The 6,450-nt window shown below is 35.5% G+C and overlaps 1 protein-coding gene across 1 annotated transcript in view; it reads left to right on the top strand.

The window, feature by feature from the left end:
- The window catches only part of SPPL3 (signal peptide peptidase like 3), a 103,589-nt gene that overhangs the window by 36,356 nt on the left and 60,783 nt on the right, over positions 1-6,450 (top strand). The gene's annotated exons all lie outside the window — the stretch shown is intronic.

Here is a 6,450-nt window from a genome sequence, read left to right as displayed (position 1 = left end):
AGGATTTGGGATATGTTTTGGAGATGTGGTTGATTTACTTGATACAATCATTACAGAAATAATGTAGCTTGAGAAGAGGAGGAGACCGAGTACCCTGGGGGACTCCAGGAGAAAGAGGCAGCAAAGGAGACTGAAGAGGAACAGCCAGTGAAGTGGGGGGAGAACAGTGGATTGTGGCATCAGAGAAAACAAAAGTTGAAAATTTCAAGAAGGAGATTGCAAATTAACTAATGCTACTGAGAAGTAAAGTTAAATAAGAACAACAGGGACATTAGCTTTGAGAGTCACTGATGATCTAGACAAGAGCATTCTCAGTGGAGTAGATATGAAGAGAGAATAGAAGTGAGGAAGGAAGCAGTGCTTCTGGACAGCTCTTAAATCACAGAGGATTATATCAAGAATAGATAGAACAGGTATTATGTTCTCTAAGAGAGAACAGGGACAGCAGACATGTACTATGTTCCTAATGCAAATTTACGAAAACGTCACTATATAATTTATGTGTATTTCCTAACTGTAGACCCAAGTATATATCATTAGAACTGTGATCTGTCGCTATGTGAATGCTATTGAATGGAGCATAGGCATAGTGATCCTTCATGTAGCTGCACTCCTAGGGATGTGCTAAGTAACTCACTCTGTTGAGGGCAATAATTTAATATATTTCAAGCTAGAAATAGTGCAAAATGCATAGTTGAAGTTGTGTGTGTGTGTGTGTGTGTGTGTGTGTGTTTACTGCCTCCTGCAGCTTCCAAATCACTGATCAGGTGTTTTTTGGGGTTTTTTTCTGCATTAAAAAAATGCCTTCTTGATGTTTTTCCATTAACCGAATGTTTGCTAAAGCTTTGTCTTCTGTATTTTCTCGAAACCTGCTTTTCCAATAGCTTCTTGGTGTATAATATAATGTCCTGCCACTATCTGAGGTTGAGGAATAAAAGTTTCTGAAATTTGTTTCTATATGTCTTTAACTTTATGGTATCTTGTTGGCATTGTTACTTTTATCAATCAAGTAGATCATCAGCGGACTTTTATGGCTATTTTCTCTCTTACTGAAAAGTTTCAATTTCCTATGTGTGCTTCTGGCCCATGATTTCAAACATTGAGCACTTCTTTTTTTTTTTTTTTTTTTTTGCCATCATAGTAGCTGCGCTTTATTTTCTAGCTAAACTAAAATAGTCTAGCAGAGGAGATGCAGATAGTCTATGTTGGTGATCAGATTAATTCAGCCTGAAGATCCTTAGATATACAATTCCAGATAGTAAGCTAGTACTAGGGCATGATAGAAGCTTAAAGTGTATTAGTTGTCATAGTTTGCCTTAAATGTCTAATAATATTGGTGCATGTTTAAATGTGCAAGCCAGTAGTTCTGTGATTCAAGCTATTGATTAGTAATAAAAGCAGAAGGTATTATGTTGATGCTTTGAAGAAAGAAGTTTTAATTGTTAGGTAGTCATATACTGAGACTCTCTGACGAAAGGCAAATTTAGTTATCACTCATGTCTGACCTTTCACTTTCCAATCTCAGAAACTGAATAGATTTGGATAACAACGGATACTTGTTTTTGTAACATTGGACTAATTGTATAAAGCATAGACTGGGACTTGCCCAGTTAACACATTTTGTTTCATATTCCAGAACTTCTGATTTATACAGTCAAGTAATTTCACCTAATTCACGTGAATGGACAAACTGAGGCAGTTTTTTTTTTCTTTTAAGGAAAGTATGTAACTTGGCCTTTTGTTCCTCATCCTCCTACAACAAGAAAGTTTCAGGAATCTATATAGTGAAGTCAGGGGAGAAGACAACCCTCACGTTTTGCGTATATGTAATCTATTCTTTTCACTTAAAAGTGCATAGCAAAGAAAACCAGTGAATAATAAAGATTTGAACAGTTTAAAACTTTTTAAGGAACAACTTTGAGGTATAATGAATGTACTGTAAAATTCATTCTTTCATAGTATACAGTTCTGTGGTTTTTGGTTGTGCAACCATCTTCACTATCTAACCCCTTCCCCAAACTCATAAGCACTAGCAGTCACTCTTTATTCCCCTACCCCCTAGCCCTAAGCAGCCACTAATCTAATTTCTGTTTCTATTGATTTGCCTCTTCTGACATGTCATATAAATGTAATCAATCATAAAATGTGTGGCTTTGTGTGTCTCACTTCTTAGCATATTTTCAAGGTTTATCCATGTTGTAGCATGTGTCAGTACTTCCTTTTGATGGCCACAAATAGTCCGTTACGTAGATAGACCACAATTTGTTTGTTTATGCCTCAGTGGTGGGCATTGGATTGTTTCTAGTTTTGTGTTATGAATAATGCTGCTGTGAACATGTATGTACATGTTTTATGTGTGTGTGAGCCTGTGTTTTTAATTCTCTTGAGTATATACCTAGGAATAGAAGTGCTTTATTTTACAGTTTATCTTATTGTTTCTTAAATAATACAGTGTTGACTAGTCCAGTGAATAGAACGTGTCAGATGTATCTCCATACTGAAAAATTAATTTAGCCACAGAGCTAGGGATATTACGCCATTTTTCATCTTTGGTTATTTAAAGAGACTTTTATATTTAATATGGATTGAGGAAATCTCATCGGCTCTTTTGAGTCTGCCCATTTTCTTGGAACGATGGCTATGTATTTTGATAATACTTTTTTCTTTTAGGAAAAGTAAGATTTATTGAAGTACATTTCAAGAAAGAAACAGGCTACACCAGAGAGGGCTGTAGCCTATTTCGGTAATACTTCTAATTCTGATTTCACTTTTGCTCCATCTTGATTACTCTAAAAATTTTATCAGTTGAATGTTTGGATGCAAATTAAGAAAAGAAAGTCTAATAGCTTCTAAGCAATAATGAGGCTTTTTTAGTACTGAAAAGTCCAGATAGCACTGGTTTCAGGCAAGACTTGATCTTCCTCTCTGACTAGGGCACTGTTCCCTGATGGCTTAAACAGAAGTCCCAATCAAATTTTATTGGCCCTGATTAATCTGCCTTGGGTTGTATGCTCATCTTTGGTCAGGATTTAGGATAAGATAGAGCTGGAAATGCGTACCATCCAAGTTAGGGTTCTCCTAGGAAAGGGAGGAAGTATGTATGTGCTGATAGAAAAAAATACATATTTCACTGCACTTGAGTCTGTATCTGATAACCTACTGAATTCAGAAAGCTTATCTTTTCTCATAAGACCAACCCTTTTCATTTTCTAGCCTTTCCTGAGAATCCTTTATATGTCTCTGCCTTTTTATTCTTAAGTATTTGTTTTGGTAAAGTATGCTATAGTGTTGTTACACAAAAATGGTTCTTTTATTTTAAAAAATGTGTGGGCTGCGTTCATAGTCACCATGTCGGAGTGTTTTGGGTTTTTGCTCAGTGATAGTCTTTCTTGATACAAGAGTGGGATTTTTCAGTGACCAGTGTAACTTGAGTTTTGTCTAAAGCAGCATCTCTATGTGACTTCCAGCTAATTCTAATAAATAACAGAGCAAAGGAATAAATAGGGTGGTTTTAACATCAATGAGAAAAATGCAGATAAGTATTAAGTGTTTCTATGTATCATATGAATTTTATTTGGTTTAATAACTTGTATTGTTGTTAGTCTGTTTTTTATTTTTTTATTTTTTTTGGCTGCACTGATACTTCCTGTAGTTTTATTAGCCAAAGTAAATTATATGGCTAAACCTAATGTCAGTGGGGCCAGGGAATACTTTACTCCCACAAATGGGAAGCATTGCAAAGTTACACAGCAGTGAACATGGTGTGTAATTCTAATAAGGGATGGAGTGAAGAATTAGGAATGATTTCTCCTTAGAATGACTAAATTAGGATTATGTAAGAGTCTAATTGAGTAAATTTAAATAATCTGATTAAAACCACTAATAATGTTCCAACTCAATAATAAATGATACTTGATTTACTGCTACTTCTGAGAAAGCAACTATAGTGATACTTTGTTCAACTCCTCGATGTCCGAAGACATTTGCTGAGTTACTTAGTGATTCTTAATACTAGTCTCTCGTGTTAATTGTAAAAAGAGCTGAAGTCCTTGCTCGTGTTGTCTTAAATTATTAACCAATTCTTATTCTTTCTCTAAAATTTACTAGTCAAAGTACATATCAGCTGTTACAATAATTTTATATCAGCTAGGATAGAATTTGAGAAAAAGATGGAGCACTTAAAGTTAACATTTTGAAACATCTAGATCATCTAAGTAACATTTCAGGAACATTGTACGCAGTTCCCATAGAAGGAATTGTGGTTGTTTTTGTCTTTTATTTTTTAGAACTTCCAATTCTGGTGAAGTGACTTTGTAGATTTTGAGGAATCTAGGTTTTAATGGCCAGATAGTGTTTTTCCTACTGATTTAAGTATCTTTTACCACAAGAAAAGGATGTTTTGAAAAACCAACATTCCATAGAGTATGTTTGGATAACAGTGTTGTGTGCCATAGCTATTAGTTAGGATTAGGCTTTAACTATATGAAATAATAATAATAATGATAATAATAATAACCTTCAATAATAGTGGCTTATACAGGAAAGAATTATAGAAAACAAATCTTTTTGTTTTGAAATGCAGCTAAACATATATTTGGATTTAAAAGGAGCCCGGATTTTAATATATTTCAGCTAATCCAAGACTATCGATTTAAAATGGACCGTTATTTTTGTACCACTAGGGAAAAAAATTGCTGCCAATTGTAAAATACACCCCAATTTTAGAGATGTTAAAATGTGGGAAAAGTGCATCATTGACATTAACTTTTTTCATGTCTGGCTTTTGTCTCCTCCCATTTCTTTCTAATCAGTTGAAGGGATAATTATTTCATGTCACCAAGAACTCTGGTCAAATGCAAATAAACTAGGCAAAAATAATGCACAATACTTTTAATAGTAGCACTTGTTAACATCAATTATATACCCAGTTAGTCTTTTCTTAAAAAGCTGAGCTAACAAGTTAAAGTATGACTACTCTGCATTAGTTATCTATAGCTGTATAATAGCCTACTTCAAAACTTAGTAACTTTGACCATTTTTAGTTGACATTTTAATTCGGTAATTGTAGATTCATAATGAAGTTGTAAAAAAATATAGAGAGATCCCGTGTACCCTTTGCACAGTTTCTCCCAATGGTAAATTTTGCAAAATTAGTATAATATCACAGCCAGGGTATTGGCATTGATAAAATCTACTGATCTTACTCAGATTTCACCAGTTTACTTGCATTCTGTGTGTATGTGTTGGTGTGTGTGCATACATTTTGTCACCTGTGTATGTTTGTGTATTCATTCACCACTGCCGTCAAAGCAGTGAACGGTACTAACACTAAAGATACCCCTCATGTTGCCATTTCGTAAGCATGCCCCCTACCCAGCTCCCTCTCAGTGCTGACCTGCTACCCTCTCTCCCATCCCTACCCCCTGGCAACCACTGTCTGCCATTTCTAAATTTTATCCTTTCAGAAAAATTATATTTTCTCACGATTCTGTGGATCTGAAGTTGGGGAAGAACTCAGTTTGGGTGTTTTTGTCTTTTCACGTAGTATCTGCTGGACTCTTCTGGGATTGGAGAATCCAGGATGGTGTCAGTGCCATACCTGGAACCTTGGTGCTGGCTTTCAGTTACTTGCTCCTGCCCACAACCTTTCTCATGCAGCTTGTTTTCCTACAGGGCCTCACTCCACATGTCAGTAGAACCTGGACTTTCTTACATGATATCTCAGGGCTTTAAGGAAGTAAAAATTGAAGCTACCAGGTCTCTCTTGATCTAGGCGGAAAACTGACACCGCCTCACTTGTGTAGCAATCTGTTGATTGGTTGGAACAATCATAAATATAAATGGGAGAGAGAAAATAGTCTCCGCCTCTTGGTGAGAGGAGCAGCAGGTGTGTGCAGGAGTGGGTGACATTGTTGGTGGCCAGCTTTGTAGACAATTTTCCATGTTCTAGACAAGATCATAGGAATGATGGTGAATGTTTCTGCCTTACTTCATTTTGGAATGTGAATTAATTTGAATTCCATAAAAAGTACAATGAATATGATAAGATTACATAGTTTTCTGCTGTTAATGTCTGTTTCAAATAGAACAGTTCTTTGCAAGGCAGTTGCCAAAGTTCAGGTTATCAACCAAACCAAACCTAAGGAGTCCCATGGGGCCTGTGGTATTTGCAGAACAAGTAGTTGCTTGAAGTGGCTGTTAAGATGTTAGGAACTATTCACCTCTCTTTTAAAATTTTCCCCAACTCACTGTTTTCTTGTGATCTTAAAATAGCAGGAGCTTGTATATATAGTTCCAGATTTCTATAATACAGACTTTTGAGAGACTGTACAGATTATCCTCTTTTCATTAAGTTTTTTAGGTGAGGCATAAGGATATTGTTTTTTAAGACATCTTCAACTTCATAGAAAAAATCTTTTAAGAGGGAATAAGGTTGTAGAAGGAAAGATA

This window comes from Pteropus vampyrus, unplaced genomic scaffold, assembly GCF_000151845.1.
Source record: "Pteropus vampyrus isolate Shadow unplaced genomic scaffold, Pvam_2.0 Scaffold23, whole genome shotgun sequence".
In the NCBI taxonomy this organism is placed as follows: Eukaryota; Metazoa; Chordata; class Mammalia; order Chiroptera; family Pteropodidae; genus Pteropus; species Pteropus vampyrus.
This window is presented reverse-complemented; position numbering and strand designations above follow the sequence as displayed.